Consider the following 24,189-nt stretch of genomic DNA (forward strand, 5'->3'; position numbering starts at 1 on the left):
AAGGCCTTGTTGTATACCCATTCTAAATGTCATAGTTTGCATCTACTAAACCAAAACTCCCAGTCCATCCCTCTCCCTCCCCTCCATCACCCTGGGCAACCACAAGTCTGTTCTCTATGTCTGTGAGTCTATTTCTGTTTTGTAGATGTTCATTGTGCCATATTTTAGATTCCACATATAAGTGATATCATATGATATTTTTCTTTCTCTTTCTGACTTACTTCACTTAGTATGATAATCTCTAGTTGCACCCATGTTGCTGCAAGTGGCAATATTTCATTCTTTTTTATGGCTGAGTAGTATTCCATTGTATATATGTACCACATCTTTATCCATTCATCTGTTGATGGACATTTAGGTTGTTTCCATATCTTGGCTATTGTGAGTAGTGCTGCTATGAACATTGGGGTGCATGTATCTTTTTGAATTACAGTTTTGTACAGGTATATGACCAGGAGTGGGATTGCTGGATCATATGGCAACTTTAGTTTTAGTTTTTTGAGGAACCTCCATACGGTTTTCCATAGTGGCTGCACCAATTTACATTCCCACCAACAGTGCAAGAGGGTTCCCTTTTCTCCACACCTTCTCCAGCATTTATTGTTTGTAGACTTTTTGATGATGGCCATTCTGTCCGGTGTGAGGTGATATCTCATTGTACTTTGTGTGTGTGTGTGTGTGTTTGTTTGTTTTTTCATTTTTACTAAGAACTTTATTGAACAACATATTCACCCTCCTCATTGTTGTTTTGATTTGCATTTTTCTAACAATTTGTGATATAAAATTACAATATTTATTTTCACTCATCTACATTTACTAATATTTTGTAATGAACACAAAGTAATGTTTTGTAAAACACAAAATTAATACAAAACTGAAAGTGGACATGAGATAAGACAAAAGACACATAGCACTTGAGACGTTATTAAACTGGACTTTGAACTGTTGAATTATTGAGAAATAAATGCATAAAAATATGGAAGCTAGCTGACATAAATCCATAATTTTCTAAGCCAAATGGGTATGTGTAGCTTTATATTTAACATTTTCCTCACTTTTCAGTGACAGAAAACCTATATTGTATGAAGACCCTAAATTTTATGAAGAATTATGAGAATGAAAGTAATTACTTGTAACCCCTGAACACCTCATTAAATTAAGTATAGGAATATTTTTAATCCAATGATCTGAGTTATATACCTATTGAACAATTAAAGTACCAGCTACCTGTAGACATTTTACTACAAAAATCTCCTTTTACTGGTAAAACAGTTCATTCTATATTATCTTTTCTTCATCCTTGCTAACAATTTTTATATCTGTTAAGGCTTCGACTTAATTAACTGAATCTTCATTTTTAGGACCTCAGCAGCTTCTGTGTAACAAAAATGATAGAATATATTTGATGTGTTACTCTTACACTTTTTCTAATTAAAATTCACTTACTGCTTTTTATCCCTTCTATACCCTCTAGTAGACGTATATTCTTTTGCTACACAGGCACAGGTCTTAATCAGTTATTACAATTTGAAAGGGCTATTCATCTACAATTTTAGTTTAATCAAATATGTCATGAGCTTTAGATTAACCACTAACCATTAGAAATGTCAGTACGAAATAATTGTATCAAATTGGTTTAGACTTCTGAAATTTTAAATGCCAATATAACTTAAATTTTGTGATATTTTGCCAAGTCTTTTACAATAATCCATGATCATTAACTACAGAGGACCTAAATAAATGTTTTAAATTTGTTAAATATTTTAGGAAAAAAATAGTATAGAAATCTGAAATACATATTATATTTTAATTGAGTTTTTTAAAATTTAAATTTCTATCCCATCCATGTGTGTTTCTCAGAAATGTAAAATTTGTACTCTGTTCTTGTTCTTAGGTGAAAAGAAGGAATAATTGAATAGACATGCTTTTTTAATATCATTATTTATATGTAAAGGAAATTTTCAAGGATAATGTAAGTTCTGAGCAGAATGTTAGACCAAAATTTATACTATTGCATTTTTCTAGTTTATCCTTCTAAATAAGTTGTAAAGCTTTTTCGGGTTAGGTATTTTGTTTCCACTTGTGCTCACTTCTAGTGATGAACTGGGAGTCTTGCTTATAGTAGGAAATACAGGTTGAAATCAAAAAGCTATTCATTTTTATTAGATAACAGAGTAGTAAATGGCAGTAATATTTCTCACTGAATCAGGAAATGATAAATTAAAAGATGATGTCTGTGAGAAGTTTAATTAAATTTTATTTTGAATCTGGCATCAAATTTACTGTGAATCATTTCCTTGGAGACACAGGCCTTCTTTTTTTTTTTTTTCTATTTAATCTAAGACATGATGTATTTTATATCTCAGTGCAATATTTGGCCAATAAATGTTTATAACTGTGCACTTTAATTGTCAGTTCTCTTTTCTTGGTTCACAAATTATCTGCTTCTGGTTTACCAGGTGGGCCATTTTTGTTTCATTTTCTCAGGAATACAAGGGTTTGTATTTTTCCAGTCAGTTCATCTTTCTGAGTAATCACGTGTTCCCTAGACTTATCTACACATTATGTTTAGGATCTTTCAGTGCTTCCATCTGCTGGTCTTCCTACCTTCAGAACAGAGGTGAACTTCCCATCCATCCAATTCCTCAAAGTTTCAACAGCATAAGTAGGGACTTACATCTAATTGGCTTAATATTAAAACAGTCAGTTGGACTTTGAGTATCAGTGGTTCGATTGATTAAAGTGGTTAAGAGTCAAAGTTTAGTAATAGCAGAAATACAAAATGTTTGATGGCCAAGTTTCTGGTTTCTACACAGTTATCTCTTATTCACTATACATTTTAATATAAACTATTCTCAGTCTAATCTTAAATATATTCAATATCACATGCATTTTACCTTTTACCTAAAAAAGAACATGGTATGTATATTACATGGGAAATTCCCCAGATTAATCACATCTCTAGAACTCTCTTCCTTATGCTCAAAGTTTAAGAAAATAATTACAGGAGAGAAATTAAATCATTGTGTAATCATTTGTTTTAATGTTTTTCAATTATTTTTTGACAGCTATTTGTATTGTCTTTCTGTATTTTATCTTTTGTAACTTCCATATAAATGGCAATTGCCACTTTTAACACTAAATAACAGATTTTTTCCTAGTTAATTTCCATAAAAAATGTGCACTATTTACTTGAGATGGATATTTGGGACGATTTTCCAGTAAAATTTGTTTTTTAAATATGTTTAGTAGTTGGATATATAGTATCTAGATATTTAATACATTAACCTGCATTATTTTTATTTTTTATTTATTTTGCTTTTGCTATGCTTAAAAATACTTGCTGCATCATATATATACATGTAGTATATCTATATCTATATATATATAGATAGATAGATAGATAGATAGATAACTTTGGTTTATTTATAGTATAATAAGTTGTTCTGGAATTTACTGTATTACATTCTGTGAGGTATGACCCTGACTAAATTTTTTCCCCAAGTAGTCAATAAATTATTTCTGCACCATTTATCATAGCATTTATTGTGTTGCTGTTGATTTGAAATGACCCTATATTATATACTGAATATATACTTATGCTTAGCTCTGTTTCTAGGCCTTCTATTTTGTTCCATTGAGTTCTGCCTTTTCTGGTGATAGTACTACTCTACTTCAGTTGCTGTGGCCTAGTAGTAATATGACATGTCTGACAATAAAGCCTTCCCTTGCTCTTATTTTTTTATATATATATATTTTGGGGTACGTGGGTCTCTCACTGTTGTGGCCTCTCCCATTGTGGATCACAGGCTCCAGACGCACAGGCTCAGTGGCCATGGCTCATGGGCCCAGCCGCTCAGCGGCATATGGGATCTTCCCAGACCGGGTCACGAACCCGTGTCCCCTGCATTGGCAGGTGGACTCTCAACCACTGTGCCACCAGGGAAGCCCTCTTATGTTTTTTAAATTTATTTTACTTTTATATTTTTAAGTGTACATAGTAAGTTTATTAATATTTTATTAATTACTTCTCTATTTTTCTATATTATCTATTTCTATCTATCTATCTATCTATCTATCTGTATGCCCAGGACTAATCAGATCACAGCACTTGAATTTGTCTACTATGAGGCTCTAATAAAAGGGAGAAATAAATAAAGTTCAAAGGTAAAGTAGAAGAAAAAATAAAAAGGTAAAGTAGAAGATTATTTGTTGTGAACATCTCAACATGTAAATATATAGAATTGTGAACAACATATTTCCTGGTTTATTGGGATTTTTATTGACTATAAAAGAAAAGGTTTTAAAGAGGAACTAATGACATTATAATTAATTAATTATAAATGTAAAGTTTAATATATTGAGTTTTTTGCTTTAGAGATATAAAAAATGCTATGTTGTTCTATGCTATCATATTACTTTATGATATTTTATCATGCATTGTAATTTGTAAGCATTAGCATGTACACACATATATACACACACAGAGACACATAACACAATATCATGCTTTCCTTTTTTCTCTGATGTTGGCCTTTTCTTTTTTAATGTGTAAGATTGTAATATTTTATTCGAAGATAGAAACTCCTAACAAACATCATTAAATTGTCCAAAGGAATCTCCATAAAAAGTTGGTATATTGGGACTTCCCTGGTGGTCCAGCAGTTAAGACTTTGCCTTCCAATGCAGGGAGTGTGGATTTGATCCCTGGTCGGGGAGCTAAGATCTCACATGCCTCGGGGACAGAACCCAAAACATAAAACAGAAGGAATATTGTAACAAATTCAATAAAGACTTTAAAAATGATCCATATATAAAACAAAAGTTGGTATATTAAACTCTGAAATATTATAGAAACACACTTATTTAGAATGTTAAATAAACTTTCTTTTTTTTTTAACTATATTAAATGTAATACCATCTTTGGCAATAAAAGTTGACATCATTTCTAATATTTAAATCTTTACGAATTGAATGTTAAATATTTAGGTTTGGGGGAACAAGAGTATATCTATTAGGAAAATGCACCCAAATTCAAATCCCAAACCTTAAAATTAAGCAACACATTCTAGACATTTTACAGTAGAAAACTACGTGAAAGAAATGTCAGATACTAAAGAAGAGAAATTTTTATAGTTTTTTGAAATTATCAAACAACATGGGATATAGGCATTATGAAATTTTTTTTGTTTTATCCTCCAATGTTCTTAAAACTGAAAGAATATGCTCATAAAGTCATTTAAAGTTACTCCCCAAAATTGTGGAAGTGTCACCTCAACCCTCATTATATGCTTTATGTGTCAAATATATTTATACTTACATATATATATATATATACTAAACTCTGAAATAGTATAAATACATATTTATTTAAAATGCTAAATAAACTTTCATTTTGTTTTTTAAAATCATATATATATATATATATATATATATATATATACACACACATAAATAAGATGTTCTTATACTGACTTGCAGCTTGGAGTTTATGTTCCAACTCACATATTGCCTCTTTGTGCTTTTCCACGGGGCGATATACAGCAAGACCCCTACGTATGAATGAGTTCCATTCCGAGAGCATGTTCATAAGTCCAATTTGTTAGTAAGTCCAACAAAGTTAGCCTAGGTACCCAACCTACATAATCATCTAGATAGTACTGTATTGTAATAGGTTTATAACACTTTTCACACAAGTATATTATGTCTACTGAAATAAATATTGGTACTAGGGATCCAAAGAAATCATAAAGACCACACATAATATTGAACTCAATTTTAACAAATGTGGTTACATTGAAGTAATTGGATTAAAAAAAGGACATCTAATTTTTATCTATCAATCCTATATCTATAATTATGTAATGTACATTCCTATTTAAAGCTCTTCAGAGTGAAATTATTTTATGGGTTTGAAATATGATTTTTTAAAATATTTTTTTCTAAGTTTGCATATTCTAATAAGTTCTGCACTAGTACCAAAGAAATGAATGCTTCTATTTTTTACTAGTACTGTACTACTGCACTCTATTCAGTACCGTAAAGTGCACAAAAGCACAACCACTTGTAGAGGATTCATGCACGTGACAGTGTGCACCGGACACGTGAACTAACTTACGTGATTGGACATGCAAACTCACTTTCACATCTTTGAAAGTTCACAACTTGAAGGTTCGTATATAGGGGACTTACTGTACTCAGCACAGTTTTGATGCCTAGTACATGATCTACACTCTACTATTTACATATTAATGGGTCAACATCTAACTATTTTCATACCACATGACACTCTTATCATTTGAATTTTCCTTGTGGGGAATATATATACAATACAATCTGAGAAATAGAAGACCAGAGTAAAAATTGTTTAGATTTTCCTCCACTGATTTCTCCTGATCTTACCTTTTTATTATCAGTGGATCTTTTATGCAGCCAATAAAATAACTTTAGTATATGTCTTAATCTAGCTTTGATTCTAGAATACATTGCATTTCAAATCATTAACTTTTTGTTATTTTGCAATAAATTTCTCAAAAAGTGTTAAATTCACAGGTCTTGGAACAAAAGTAGTTTTGCACTCAGTATCTGTGGTTCTTTCTGTATAATGGTACACGTGTTGATTCATTCTGAAAATGAGAGCAGATTCTAACATAGCCACCCTATTGACATCTAATCAGGCAGCTCATCCTCTTTCATACCCAGTGGTGAATAAGGCATGAAGTGAAATATTCAACATCCTCAGATTCTTTAGCACATCAAGACATGATTTTCCTCTGAGGTTAATTTTCTGATCAATAAGAAAATATGAATTAACTGAAAAGATAAATGAAATATTAACTTTTCAGTTATTGTAATGCCTACATTTCTTGAATATAAATTTTACCCATAGGTATTTTTGATATTATTTTTGAATGAATGAACAAATTAATAACTAACAGACTACTGAACATAGGTGGTCAAAATAATTCTCATGTCCATAAAAATTTAATTTTAAAACTTATTTTATTTATATATAATTGATTATGATACAAATTATTATTGTTTATTATAATTCTTAATTAATCAATTATTATATATAAAATTACTATGGTATGTAATGCAAAGTTGAAGTTTTATATATTCCCAAGAGAGAGACTTCAAACAGGTTTTGTTTGAGTGTGACAACCCTATTTCATCTACTTTTTCTAGCTACATGGGGAATAATGATTATGGAGTGTATGTTAAGATGGTTATTTTTGAGTTATTTGGAAATACCAATTCACCTCATATCTGTTTAAAATATATGAACATTAAAAAAACTTAGAATAAGAAATAAAATTTTAACACATTTTCAATAATTACTTAGTGTATACTTTCACCTGATTCAAAGCAAAATAATTAAAATCATGAATTGAGTCGAATAATCTTTATGACATTTTGATTTTTAAAAGATTGCTTCAATTAATTTAAAGTAAGAACAAAACAGGGCTTCCCTGGTGGCACAGTGGTTGAGAGTCTACCTGCCGATGCAGGGTACACGAGTTCGTGCCCCGGTCCAGGAAGATCCCATGTGCCGCAGAGCGGCTAGGCTCATGAGCCATGGCCGCTGAGCCTGCTTGTCCGGAGCCTGTGCTCCGCAACGGGAGAGGCCACAACAGTGAGAGGCCTGCATACTGCAAAAAAAATAATAATAATAAAAATAAAGTAAGAACAAAACAGAAATTATCAATTAGAAAACATATTTCACATATTCTTCAGAGCTAACGGCTACAATGTTTTGAAAGGCTAGAAAAACTATAACATGACCATATTTCTACATATAAGTTGTTATAGATTGATTTTTCTAACTATGCCAAGCAGTGTGCTTTGAAAGGGAGTAATATTATTTCTAAAGTAAGATGGTCTGTCCAATATTTTTTCACTGATAATAATTAACCGCAAGAGTTACAAACATAAAATACAAAAGACCAAAAAAAAAAAGTGTTATTTTTTAAATAAGAAGAAAAACTCATTATTGGAAATTGAATAAGTGAATAGACAGGCAAATATGATAAATTCAATAAATTAAAGTTTAGATAAAAGTAGCACAAAAAAGAGAAATATTTTATTCTTGATAACTTTTTTTACTCTTTCTTTGATACATAAAAGATATCTGCATTGCAAAACAATCATTAAAATGATTTAAAATTTTTTCCATGTGCTATGTCTAGTACTCATTTCTTCCATATTTTCTACACTTAAGGGTCATAATTTTAAGAATCTTTCCCTACAATATTATATGTCAATTAGATATATACTTAATTAAATAGATGATGTAGAGAAATTTCAAATAAGTAATATGAGTAGATTATGTCAATAGCAATATCCTGCTTTTGATATTATACTATGGCTTTGTAAAATATTACCATTGGGGAGAACTTGTTAAAGTATGTATGTGATCTCTGGTATTATATTTTATTCCTTCATATTAATCTATAATTATCTCAATAAGAATTTCAACCTAAAAATCCATGTTTAGTATAATTTCATAGAATAATGCTTTAAATTTTCATTCTTTGATGCATCTAGCTAGGGTGATGTAAGAAAATTCAACTATTACAACCATTGTACCATCCATGTTGTCTTACTCAGAATGAAAGATAATTATACTTAGTTTACAGGAATGTTTTGAATAAAGATCAATGTAGGAGAAAAGAATAGATTCCTAGAAATCTCCAGTGGAAAATATTCATCATTTAGAACAACTTCTTTCTGGCTATCTGATAATAGCTTTTTGCATATAAACTATTTCACAATTCTGTAAATTGTAGATAATTTAGAACAATGCAAAGTAATAATTGCATTATAGACATGTAAATGAGCCCTGGTCAGTAGAAAGACAGCCTTTCCCATTGTGAAAAAGTTTCATGTCCATTAGCAAGTCCATTTTAATATCCCTGAGCTCTAAGTGTCTCATTTATGTACAGATCTTCCTCGACTTATGATGCAGCTATGTCCCAATAAACCCATCATAAGCTGAAAACATTGTAAGTCGAAAATATGTTTTAAAACTTTTTTTTTTTTTTTTTTTTGCGGTATGCGGGCCTTTCACTGTTGTGGCCTCTCCAGTTGCAGAGCACAGTCATCCAGACGCGCAGGCTCAGCGGCCATGGCTCACGGGCCCAGCCGCTCCGCGGCACGTGGGATCTTCCCGGACCGGGGCACGAACCCGCGTCCCCTGCATCAGCAGGCGGAATCCCAACCACTGCGCCACCAGGGAAGCCCGAAAATATGTTTTATACACCTAACCAACCAAACATCATAGCTTAGCCCAGACTAATGTAAACATGTTCAGAACACTTACGTTAGTCTAAAGTTGGGCAAAATCATCTAACACAAAGCCTATTTTATAGTGAAGTGTTGAATATCTCATGTAATTTACTGACTACTGTAAAGAAAATGAAAAATAGAATGTTTTTATGGGTATAGAATGGTTATAAGTGCATTGGTTGTTTACCCTGGTGCTCACGTGGCTGACCAGAAGCTGAAGTTTGCTGCCTGTGCCCACATCACTAGAGAGTATCATACTACATATCACTAATCAGGGAAAGATCAAAATTCAAAATTCGAAGTATGGTTTGTACTGAATGCATATTGCTTTCGTACTATCATAGAGTAAAAAAATCATAAGTCAAATCATTGTAAGTCAGTAATCAACTGTATTCTCTTTTGAACTGGTTATGGCATTATTAATAATAAGTTAAATAAAATTGTGACACCTGTTTATTGTATCTGTATCACAGTAATAATTTAATATTTTTAATTTTAAAAATTATACAATAATCATCCAACAAGAAACAGAAAAAAAAGGGGTATAAGAGAAATAAAGAAGAATTCAATAAAGACTTTCATTTATCAAATATTTTAAATATTTCAACTACAGAATTTTACTTGAAATGATTGGGCTTAAAACCAGATATTGGATCAAGCACCCAGGCCAGTGTTACAGGATCATAAAGCTTTGTATAGTATAATTGTATTAACCATAGAAAGATGTCACTGGATGATTTGGGAAGCTGTAATGACAGATTCAGGCAATCTTGCAATTTATAGAATCCAATCAGATGTCACTTGAATAAAATGTTGCAATCCTACCAGATAATAAGAAAATGGTTGGGAGGTTCCAGTTGAAAGGATTATAAAATATACATAAGTGTACAGAGGACTGAGTGGAATGGTTTGAATGTATCATTACAAAATATGAAAAGAATTAAATATCTTCAAAAGGTAAAAAACTACAAAACCAAAAAGAGCGAAACCAAAATTAAATTCTTTATTAGTGAAGAAAACAATGCCTTTAAAGAATATAAAAAACACCTTCTTCATGTTTGACAGTTTTTGACATAATGGTCCTAAAAATGGGATCTGAGAGTTAAGACCCTGAAAAATATTATCTTAGGTGTTATCCTAGATGTCTACATCTTTCTATCACATATCACACCATATAGAGCAGATAATAATATACTCAGTAAATGAGAAGATAATTGTTTTCCTGGGAGGTATTTTTTTAAGTTAAGGAGTTTTTGAATTTACTATATAGATATTAATGTTAATGAAACCTGTAGTTTAGTATTTTGAGAAGAAAAATAATCTGTGCATGTTTAGTTTGTACTAAATTTTTAAAATATTGCCTTATTAGAGTAATAAACTATCTTGTCATGCAAATTTAAAATAAATTCTTATGTAATGGATTTAAAATTTTAAGTTGTTTCCTTACTATGATCATACACACTATTGGAATATATAGGAGATCTTGAGTCATCATATTCATTTTATTTATGTTAAATTTATTAGATTTACAAAATTTTTCAGTATTTTGGAAGATTTTATTTCCAAGACACATATCTGAGTTCTTAAAAAGGAAGTCCAATGCTTGATTTTTTAAGTGTAAGTCAAAGTTTAAGGAAAATTAGTTAAATTATAAACACCCCAATTAAAGATGATTATTAAAATTTTTCTGTTTTTACATAGCTAACTAGATTTTTAAACTAAAAAGAAAATCTTAAGAAAAAAGTATGCTTTGGAATTTGTATGCACTAAATTTTAAAATATTAATTTTAAAACCATCATAAAATTGACACATTTTTTCTGTGAACAAAAGGCACCATGGAGAACACTAAGAAGTCAACCACTGACAATGAATAGAGTTACAAATGATGCTCTAAAGACAAACTAAAGAATCCTAAGTAAAGGTTAGCAACTTATTTGATTTTTTTTTCCATTTTAGCAAAGTTTGGGGAATTTATAATTGTATATGTTATAAACTTTTAATTCTATGTAGTAAAATTACATAATTTGATTAGTTGACATTAGAATATATCTAGATGCTTTAGTTTATTATATAAATTTTAACTGGACTACAATTGTTCATCTTGTTTTCTTTGTTGTCTTACATGTTTCCAGTTTCTACCTGTAGGATTATGGGACTCAATATGACATTCTATATAACATTCCAGAGTTAAAATTCTCCTCCCAGAAATTTATCTTTACGAGCTTTCATGATGTGAGATTTTTTATGCTTCTGAACCTTCATGTAGTGGCTTATAATAATGTCATTATACCTTTTATGTGTAGTCTAGCATATTTTGAAGAATTTTAAAAAAATAAGCTATAGCTATAAGTATGATCTGACATCATACCACAGTTTGTTGTCAAAATAATTTTTTCCAGTTTGGACCATTTGAAATATTTTAAATATCTGAGTATATTTACATACTGGCAGATTTTGAGAATCATAAAATGAAAGGAAAATCTTCTATGGTAGTTATTTGTTTGAACAAAGTAGGTTTCAATATTTTTTTTTATTAACCTCCAAAGTCGGAGTGTCTGCGCCCAAGCTTTGTAAGATGATATGACCTAGAAAAAAATGTTAGAAGTTATATTGGTAAGTAACTTTAACTGAATAATAAAAAGTAAATTGTTACTAAAATTAAATATGAAACAGAAAGAATACACACACACACACACACACACACACACACACACACACACACAGGAAATGCAAATAAAATGATTTGGAAAGAGAGAAAGTAATATCAGCAAAAAGGTGGAGTCAGTAGTTCCCAATGCTCATCCCTCCACAGAAACATGGACATACAAGCAGAAACTGTCAAAACCAACTTTGCCCCAACTCTGAAAAGAGGCAAAACTTTGCAAAAACCAAGCAAAAATAGCTGAATAGAGAAAAAGACAACTTAAAAATTGTGGGGAGGGCTTCCCTGGTGGCTCAGTGGTTGAGAATCCGCCTGCTGATGCAGGGGACATGGGTTCGTGCCCCGGGCTGAGAAGATCCCACATGCCGCGGAGCAGCTAGGCCTGTGAGCCATGCCCACTGAGCCTGCATGTCCAGAGCCTGTGCTTCGCAACGGGAGAGGCCACAACAGTGAGAGGCCTGCGTACCGCAAAAAAAAAAAAAAAAAAATTTTTGGCGAAGAATTGTGGTATTTTAACTTACTCTTCTCCAGAAACTCTGGACCCCAGCTCAGCATCATTCTTGATGGTGGCAGCCATTTTCTCCGTGTGGGACCATGGCCCCTGGTTCTGAAGGTAGCCGAGACTACCTATTCACAAAGAATTGTGCTTGATCTTTCTAACTTGGTTAATTTCTTTATTCTGTTTTATTTTATTTTTACTAAACGCCCATGAAAAGCTATGTCTCCCATAGTCATCTGATGTAATGCATGTACAATGTCAAGAACTACAGGACATTTCTTAGAGCACCTTGGATATGAGGAAAGAAAGGTTCATTTCTGATATTCAAGTTCTATGATAGAAAACCAAGGTGTAACAAAAGTGAATTTGCCATTGCTGATACAAATACAAAAAATAGTTTCTCATCTTACTTTATTCCCATCAGTGAGATAAAGTAGTGAATCAAAGAAAACTAAGTTTCTGCTTCCACTGTAACAAACTTGGGCAAAAATTAGGTCCCTCCAGTGAGGTAAGCACTCTAGGAATTGGGGTTGAGCTATATTTGCCTCAAGAATATTGAGCTCAAGCTATACATTTAGTAATTTATTCTCTCCCCATCAGCATAAAGTTAGCAATGGCATCGTTGATGATAGTTCTCAGGTAAGTCACAATGCAATATAATGCATTTTACTTTAGTTCAACAAATGGATCCTATAATACTTGCAAAGTTTCTACTAATCAAGTTTCTCCAAAATTGCTCCAAGTTGCTGCTTAATGCTATAAAAGAACATGGTGGACCTTCCTATTAAATCTGCCTCGAATAAAATAAGACCATTAGGATTGAGTGTAATAACTGTCAAATAATTTTCCCCTATGAAAGTTTATAAGAAATGTTAAAAACTCCACTCCCTTCTTGAAAGCAAAATCAAATATTAGGAATTCCATACAAAAAATAAACAATAATATATGTAAAATAAGAAATATGTTTCACAAGCAATGTGCTGATATAATATAATTAGTGTGTTATATTGATTTGAATCCATAAATTAAAAAGCAGCAGAATAACACGGGTATCTATATCACCTAGAAAATTAAATTTCTATCTTATTACCTAATTTTAAAATGTAAAATATCCTAACCCAAGAGGAGAGTGCTTCTCTTGAGATTTTGTAATCCTCGAATGAAACTTGTTGAGAGTTTATCCTGTTTCTTTCATAACCCACTGAATACCAACATGCTACTTTGATTTTATCTTTGTAAACAAGTGAATGTATAAGAAACCAACTGTCCATCAAGCCATTTAAAAGGAATCCTAAACATAACATCTGTTACTGCTCACACTGTTCCTGAAGGATATTCTCAGGACCATAGCCATACATTGTCTTGGGACAAGTAGTTGAGGGTTAAAAAGAAATGTGGTGTATATCTCTATTTCTTCTTTTGTCCAACATACTTAACATGTGGCTTGCATTTTTCTTTATAGACTGAATTAATAGTCTTTAATCGATTGTTCTCTGTGAGTGGGCTATGGAGAACTGAGTTAAGATAATTTTCCTCCTCCCTACTCTTCTACCTAACTTCCATGTTGGTAGTGGTAGGGGTTTTTTTGGAACATGTATGCAAATAGGCCTTTACAATCAAACACAAGCCTTGTTGTGACAAGATACATTCTTACTTCATTTCAAACTGCCTAGGCTATCAAAACAAAAACTTTTTCTTTCATGATGGAGAATTTTTTTTTAAATTCAAAGTAATTTTTTAAATTTTTATTTTTTTTAAATTCAAAGTAAGATCAGTAGGAAGTATCTATCTAAAGATAAAGGGGGAGAAGTAGTCTTTATCCCATTTTTCTCTCATACGTATGTTTTTAATTTTCCCTAAATTGCAAAAAAAAAAAAAAACAAAATGAAACATATAGATTCCTTTCTAAATAATACTGTAATCATATATTCACTGGCTTTGGCATGAGCCAAAATTAGTTAAATAGCATAATTCAAATATCATTCAGAAAAACCTAATCTGTAAAGAAAACCAAAAGGGAAATTATCTAGAAAAAAAGAGATGACAAAAGACAGCAGGATAATCAAATTCTTCTAGTCTTGAATTTTCCTTAAATAGACAACTCTGTAAAAACATTTCCTTATCTGGAAATTGAATTGGTTTACTTTGATTATTGTTAGTAGGGATTGCTGTTGAAAATTTTTTTCAAGGAATTATTTATTATGCAAAATATTGGAAAGGCAAATTAATACATTCTTTCTTATAATACTCTAGTATTATAATGCTCTAGTTCAAAGTACGTATTTACCAGTATGGGTATAGCTATTAAAAGTTACCTGAATGATAGTCTTTGACATTTATACTCAGAAGGAACATGCAGAATAGCTGTAGATTTCTATTTTATAGAAATATATTTCTATTTTATATAAATATATCTCCTCTACAGATGTGGCCAAGATGGTGGAGTAGGAAGACCCTGAGCTCAGTTCCTCCCACAGGACACAAAAATTACAACTGTTAACAGAGCAACTATTGATGAAACAATCTGAAAACTAGCAGAAAATATTTTCCATGACTAAATATATATAAAAGTAACAACACTGAGATGGGTAGGAGGGGGCAGAGATGAAGTACAGTCAGCATCTACACTCCTGAGTAGATGAGGCACAACGGGAGTGAGGAGTCAGAGCCTCCCATTAGGCTCCTCAGGCCAGGAGTCCTGCAGTGGGAAGACAAGTCCCCAGAATTCTAGCACTAAAGGCCAGTGAGTTTTGCATATGGGAGAACCAGAGGGCTGTAGGAAACACAGACTTTGTTCTTTTTTTTTTTTTCTTAACATCTTTCTCAGAGTATAATTGCTTTACAATGGTGTGTTAGTTTCTGCTGTATAACAAAGTGACTCATCTATACATATACATATATCCCCATATCTCCTCCCTCTTGCGTCTCCCTCCCACCCTCCCTATCCCACCCCTCTAGGTGGTCACAAAGCACTGAGCTGATCTCCCTGTGCTATGCGGCTGCTTCCCACTAGTTAGTTATTTTACATTTGATAGTGTATATATGTCAGTGCTATTCTGTCACTTCATCCCAGTTTACCCTTCCCCCTCCCCGTGTCCTCAAGTCCGTTCTCTACATCTGTGTTTTTATTCCTGTCCTTCCCTTAGGTTCATTAGAACCTTTTTTTTTTTTTTTTTTTAGATTCCATATATGTGTGTTAGCATAAAGTATTTGTTGTTCTCTTTCTGACTTACTTCATCCTGTATGACAGACTCTAGGTCCATCTACCTCACTACAAATAACTCAATTTCATTTCTTTTTATGCCTGAGTAATATTCCATTGTATATATGTGTCACATCTTCTTTACCCATTCATCTGTCGATGGACACTTAGGCTGCTTCCATGTCCTGGCTGTGGAAAGTACTACTGTAGTGAACATTGTGGTATGTGTCTCTTTTTGAATTATGGTTTTCTAAGGGTATATGTCTAGCAGTGGCATTGCTGGGTCATATGGTAGTTCTATTTTTAGTTTTTTAAGGAACCTCCATACTGTTCTTCATGTTGGCTGTACTTACATTCCCTCCAACAGTGCAAAAGGGTTCCCTTTTCTCCACACCCACTCCAGCATTTATTCTTTGTAGATTTTTTGTTGATGGCCAGTCTGATCAGTGTGAGGTGATACCTCACTGTGGTTTTGATTTGCATTTGTATAATGATTAGTGATGTTGAGCATCCTTTCATGTGTTTGTTGGCAATCTGTATGTCTTCTTTGGAGAAATGTCTATTTAGGTCTTCCAGAAAACTCCAGGCCAATATCACTGACCTGATATTAGATGCATAAATCTAATATCAGGTCAGTTATATTGCATGCATCTAAACATAGATGCAAAAATTATCAACAAAATACCAGCAAACAGAATCCAACAGCACATTATAAGGGTCATACACCATGATCAATTGGGGTTTATCCCAGGGATGCAAGGATTCTTCAATGTATGCAAATCAATCAATGTGATACACCTCATTAACAAACAACGATAAAAAAACATGTGATCATCTCAATAGATGCAGAAAAACTTTCAACAAAATTCAACACCAATTTATGATAAAAACCCTCCAGAAAGTAGGCATAGAGGGAGACTACCTCAACATAATAAAGGCCATATATGACACTTTGCCTTTAAAGTGCAAAATCTCACACTCTCTGAGTCCCAGTGCAGAGTCAGTAGACTGAAAGGGACCAGGGGAGACACACGTGCTGATTTTGGTCAGCCTGTCAGAGAGGCAAGAGGCAACTGACCCTACTGGGGATATAAAGGTTGGAGGCAACCATCTTAGGGAGTTGTTACCATGAGGACGATGGAGAGGCAAGTGATAGTTTGAGGCCTGCCCACTAGCATATTACCTCAGGGGATTGCCAACTCAGCAGGAGGCTGGCATTTGCCCTAATTCCCTCCAGGCCATACAGTCAGCAGTACTGGGACCCAGCCCTTCCACCCATGGGCCGGCACCAGCTCTGGAATGTTCCAGGTCAGCTAGCAGCTATGCCAAGACATGGACCCACCCACTAGCAGGCCAGAATTCAAAGCATGACTCACAGCTTGGAGCCAGCCAGACCAAGGGCTATCCTCACCCATCACCACATGCACAGGAGTCAGCCCCTCCACAGCAGAAAGGCTCATGCAGGCAATTTGGGAGCACACTTAAAGCACAAAGCTCTAGAGACCAGAGGAGAGTGTGCTGCTTGGCCCCATAATATCTCTTATATAAGGATACTTCTGCAATATTGGGAAACATAACTGACCTGCCTAATATATAAAACAAACACACATGATTCAGCAAAATGAGGAGACAGAGGACTGAGTTCCAAATGAAGGGGGAAGAAAAAGCTTATGTAACTTCTGAAAAAGAAATAAACAAACTGGAGATAAGCAATCTACCTGACAAGCGGTTCAAGGTAATGATCATAAAGATGTCAATGACCTCAGGAGAGAATGGATGAACACAGGGAAAAGTTTAACAAAGAAATAGAATATATGAAGAGAAACAAACAGAGCTTAAGAACACAATAACTAAAACTTTTTAAAAATACAGTAGATGGAATCAAAAGAGATTAGCTGATATATAGCAGAACAAATTAGAAAATTGGAAAACAGAGTAGTGAAAATCTCCCAAGCTGAAAAGAGAAAAAACAATCAGAAGAGTTTAACAGACTTATGGGAAAATATCATGCACATTCTAACGTTCACATTATAGGGATGGAGAAGGAAAAGAGAGAGAGAAAGGGACAGAGAATTTATCTGAAATACTAATAGCTCAAAACTTTCCTAAACTGGTGAAGGAAACAGACTTACCTAACCAGGTAGAGGAAACAGAGAGTTCCAGTTAAAATGAATAAAAACAGGCCCGCAACAAGATACACCATGATTAAAATGGTGAAAGTTGAAGATCATGTGAGAATCTGAAGGCAGCAAGGGAAAAGCAATTAGTTCTGTATAGGGAAATCCCATATGGCTGTCAGCTGAACTTTAAGCAGGAACTCTGCAGGTCAGAAGGAAGTGGCAAGATACCACAAGTGATGAAAAGAAATAAAACCTACAACCAAGAATACTCTACCTGGAAAGTCTATCATCAGATTTTAAGGACAGGTAAAAAGTTTCATAAGCAGGCAAGAACTATGAAAGTTCAAAACCACTAAACTGATTATACAAGAACTGTTAAAAGATCTTCTCTAAGCAGAAAAGAAAAGAACATAACTAAAAATATAAAAATTACAAGAGGAATAATCTATCTGCTAAAGGCAAACACATAGTAAACATACATCAATCACATATAAAGCTAGTAGGAAAGATTATACACAAAAGTGGTAAAAGTAATTAAATACACATGAAATGAAAGGATGTAACATATGTCAAAAATATTAAACATAAAGGGAGGAAGTAAAAATGCAGGGTTACTAGAAGGCATTCGAATTTCAGAGATCAACAACTTAAAATAACTATGTATATAAAATATAAATATATATATATACATATATATGTGTGCGTATATATATATATATATATATACATTCTCCTAAAAGGCTGTTAGCTGAATTTTAGTCAGAAACTCTCCTTAATATATACAAAACCAGAGGTATTATAAGTATTATACACATAATATAATCCATATAATATAATTATATATAATATATAATTATGTAAAATATAAATATGTAGATAATATGTACACTAGGTAGATAATATATATTATAAAATATATTATACATAATATATTATGTACAATATATATTATATGTAATATATCACATATTATATATTATATAGAAATTATAACTGTATATTGAATGTATAATATATGCACATATATTATACATATTATATATTATATACATATATATTATAAACATATATAATACACATAAAATATAATATTATTAAAAGCATAGTATACATAATACATATATGAGGTAATATATATAATAAAATACATATTATATAATATGTGATATATTATCATATATTATGTTTGATACTAACATATTATATAATATATAATTATATATTATATATAATATATAATGTATTCTATAAATTATATATATTTATATGTAATAAAACAATACCTTAAATATATAATTATATTGTAATATATTAGTTATACTACATAAAATATATAATTATATATTAATATATAATATATTAATTATATTAATACAATTAATATATTCACTATACATATATAGCATATATCTGATAAATATTTGCATAATATATTTAATATAATATATTATAAAAATATAATATATATGAATAATATGGATATATAACCAAATATAATAAAATTATGTTAAATAAGTAATATAGAATAATACAATAGATTAATACTGCTCATTATAATATAATATTTTAATATAAATACAATAATTAAAATATTATAGTTATTATTAAAAAGTATAATATTATAATATAAATATTTATATACTTATAATATATGATATTAAATTATATAATATATTTATATAATAATTATACTTTATTATATATTATAGTATAAATTTCATATGTGTAGTTTATATAATAATATAACAATACAGTATATAACATATACTAATTTAATACAAATATAAAATATAATGTAATTATATAATTTAATAATGTAACTATATAAATGTATAAATGTATATTATATATTTAATACATAAATATATAAATATAATATATAAATATTTAAATAATATATAAGGCTGTCAGATGATTTTAAGCAGAAATTCTGCTTAATATATATAATAATGTGTATAATATATACCTTATAATACACAATAAAATATATACAATATAAAATATACACAATAAACATTAGTGAATATATTGTATATAATATATAATAATATATATTAATGTATAATAAAAGATAAGATAATAAAATATATTATACATTACATAATATCTGATATAATATATATTATTATTAATATAATAATATTAATAGTGATCCTAATATAAAATTTTGTAATAATGTAATATTTTATTTATAATATAAATAAATATAGTATTATAGTATAATATATAGAATACTGTTTATATTATTTTCTTTCATATCAATTTATGTTACTTCTATATTTATATTATATTTATACTATATACATATACATTAATATATATTGTAAATTATATATTAATATATATTACATATAATATATAATATTTATAAATATATAAAAATAAAAATATAATTATAATATATAATTTATAACATAATGTATTGTATACCTTACTAAATTAAAATGTAAAGTGTATAATTTATAATCTATATTATATAATTATACATACATACATTATAAAATTATACAATTATAAAATTTTATCTACATTATAAGATATAATATATAGTATGTTATATTATGTTTATTTTATATATTATATACATATTTATTATAAGTTTAATAAAATTATATGTTATATATTATTATATTTTTATATATTATCTATTATATGTATTATAATGTGATACAATATTATATATTATAATATGCAAATAGTTTATTTATATACAATAGATTAATATATATTGTAATTTTTTTATATTGCATTATAATATATTATGTATTTTATATATTATATATAATATATGTTGTTTATATTATTGTATTATTTTATTATATTCTATTGTATATAATATATAATAATACAATAATAATACATAATATTACTATGTAGTATATTATAATGTATATAATATTATAATATAACATATTTTATTTATTTATATTTATGTATTTGTATATTTATATGTTTATATTTGTATATATATTTTCCTATATAATATATAATGGTATACAATATTATACATATTACAATATTTATTACAAGTTATTATGAATTATATATTATAAGTTATGTATATTAGTCATATATTATACATAATATATGTAATAATATATGTATGATATATTATAATACATTTTACGTTAGTAATATCTGATACATAATATAAAATAGGTATTTATTTAAAATATATAAATATGTTTCTTTTATATATATTTATGTATATGTATCATATATTATACATGCCAATTATATATATATTTCTGTCTGAACTTCACGATAACCACAAACCAATAACCTATTAGATTCATACTCAAACAGAGGAATGAATCCAAATATGACAATACAGATGGCCATCACTCACAAGGAAAGAATGCAAAGGAACAGCAAAGGAGACAAAAGAACTACAAAAGCAAAAGGAAAACAAAAATGGCAAAAAGTACCCACAATCAATAATTATTTTTTAATGTAAATACACAGAGTAGCTGAATGTATTAAGAAAAAAAATAAGACCCATATATATGCAAGACACTTCATGTCTCAATATACAGAGAGACTTTAAGTGAGGGGATAGAAAAATAGGTTTTCTTGCAAATGGAAACAAAAAGAAGGCTGAGGTAGCAATAAATATAACAGGCAAAACATACTTTAAGACAAAGACCATAATAAGTTAAGAAGAATGCCATTACTAAATAATCAGGTAATCCAACCAGCAAGAAAATGTAACAATTGTAAACATATTTTCACCAGAAGAAGGGGCACCTAAAAGCATAAGGGAATATGAGCAGATATAAAGGGAGAAACTGACAGTAATACAATAAGAGTAGGGGACTTTTAACACTCCACTTGCATTCATAGATAATTCAGACAGAAAATCAATAAGGAAACACAGGTCTTAAATAACACATTTGTTGAGATGAACTTAAAAGATATATAGAGAACATTCTATCCAAAAGGAGCAGAATACACATTCTTTACAAGTACACCTGAAATATTCTCCAGGATATATCATATACTAGGGCAAAATTGATATCTCAACAATTTAGGAGGATTGAAATCATGTCAAACATTTGTTCTGGCCACAGTGCTATGAGACTAGGAATAAACTACAAGTAAAAAACACAAACGTGGGCTTCCCTGGTGGCGCAGTGGTTGAGAGTCCACCTGCCAATGCAGGAAACACGGGTTCGTGCCCCGGTCTGGGAAGATCCCACATGCCATGGAGTGGCTGCGCCCGTGAGCCAAGGCCACTGAGCCTGCATGTCCAGAGCCTGTGCTCTGGCAACGGGAGAAGCCACAACAGTGAGAGGCCAGTACACCACAAAAAAAAAAAACAAAAAAACAAAAAAAACCCCACAAACGTTTGGAGGTTACACAATGTGCTACTAAACAAACTCACTGAAGAAATTACAGAGGAATTCAAAAATACCTGGAGACAAATGAAAATGGAAACACAAAGAGCCAAATTCAGCAAACACAATTGCAGCACACACAGTTCTAAGAGGGAAGGTTATAGTGATACACACCTACCTCAGGAAAAAATAAATTCAAATAAGCAACTAAATAGTACACCTAAAGAAATTAGAAAAAGAGCAAACAAAGAACAAAGTTAGTAGAAGAAAAGAAAATGTAAAGATCAGAGCAGAAATAAAATAGAGACTAAAAATGATACAAAAGAGCAATAACCTAAAAGCTGGTTCTTTGAAAAGATAAACAAAGTTGATAAACCTTTAGCTAGACTTATGAAGAAAAAAATATAGTGAACTCAAATTATCAAAATAAGAAATGAAAAAGGAGATTTTACAACTGATACAATTCAAATACAAATGATCAGAAGAGATTACTATGAATAATCATACGTCAATAAAAATGGACAATCTACAAGAAATTGATAAGTTTCTAGAAAGGTACAATCTCTCAAGACTGAATCAAGGAGAAACAGAAAATATGAACAGACCAATTAAGTGATATAATTGAATCAGTTCAAAACAAAAACAAAACTCTCCCACCCAATAAAATGTTGGACCAGAGAGCTTCACAGGTGAATTCTACAAATCATTTAACAAAGAGGTAATGCCTATCCTTTTATAAATATACCAAAAGTTGAAGAGGAAGGAATGCATCCAAACTCATTCTACACAACCAGTATTGCCCTGATTCCCAAACCACACAAAAATACCACAAAAAAATATATAGAGAGAACAATATCATTGATGAAAATAGGTGCAAAATTTTTTATCAATACATTAGCAAACTGAATTCAACAATTAAAATTTTCATGCACTATGATAAAGTGGGTTTTATTCCAGGGATGCAAAAAGGTTGAATATCAGCAAATCAAACAATATGATACACAATATAGAAAACCGAAGGACAAAAATCATGATATCATATAATTAGATATAAAAAAGATCTGTCAAAATTCAACATACATTTATAAAAAAAAATCTTTCAATTAAGTGGGTATAAAGGAAACATACCTCAGCATAATAAAGATCACATGAAAAACCTGCAGTCAACAATACTCAGCAGTGAAAAGCCAAAAACATTTCTTCTAAAATCAGGAACACAACAAGGATGCCCATTCTTGCTACTTTTATTCAACATATTATTGGAAGTTCTAGTGACATTAATAAGAAAAAAAAGAAAGAAAATGAATCTGAATTGGAAAAGAAAAAGAAAAACTATTACTGATTGCAAATGACATGATGCTACATATAGAAAATCCTAGAGTCCACCAAAAGTATATTAAAACTAATAAATGAATTCAGTAAATTTTCAGAATACAAAATTATACACAGAATTGTGTTTTTATACATTAATTAACTATCAGAAAGAGAAATTAAGAAAAAAATTGCATCAAATATTTTTAAAAATATATAGGAATAAGTCTAACTAAAGAGTTGAAAGACCTGTACTCTGAAAACTGTAGAACATTGACAAAAAACCCTGAAGATGACACAAACAAATGGAAAGATATATTGTGCTTATGGATTAGAAGAATTAACATTGTCAAAAATGGCCATGCTACTCAAGGTAATCTGCAGATTTAATCAGTTCGTATCAAAATACTAATGGCATTTTCACAGAATTAAAACAAAGAATTCTAAAATTTGTATTCAATCACAAATGACCTTGAATAGCTAAAACAATCTTGAGAAAAAAGAACAAAGCTGGCGTTATCACACTCCCTAATTTCAAACTACACTACAGAGTTACAGTAATCAATCAAAACAGTATGGTACTGCCACATAAACAGGCACACGTATCAGTAAAACCGAATAGAGAACCTAGAAATGAACCCACATTATATAGTCAATTATATAGTTAATCTATGACAAAGGAGACTAGAATATACACTGGGAAAAAAAACAGCCTCTTTAATAAATGGTGCTGGGAAAACTGGACTGCTACATGCAAAAAGTCAAGCTG

Source organism: Lagenorhynchus albirostris, chromosome 12 (assembly GCF_949774975.1).
Source record: "Lagenorhynchus albirostris chromosome 12, mLagAlb1.1, whole genome shotgun sequence".
In the NCBI taxonomy this organism is placed as follows: domain Eukaryota; kingdom Metazoa; phylum Chordata; class Mammalia; order Artiodactyla; family Delphinidae; genus Lagenorhynchus; species Lagenorhynchus albirostris.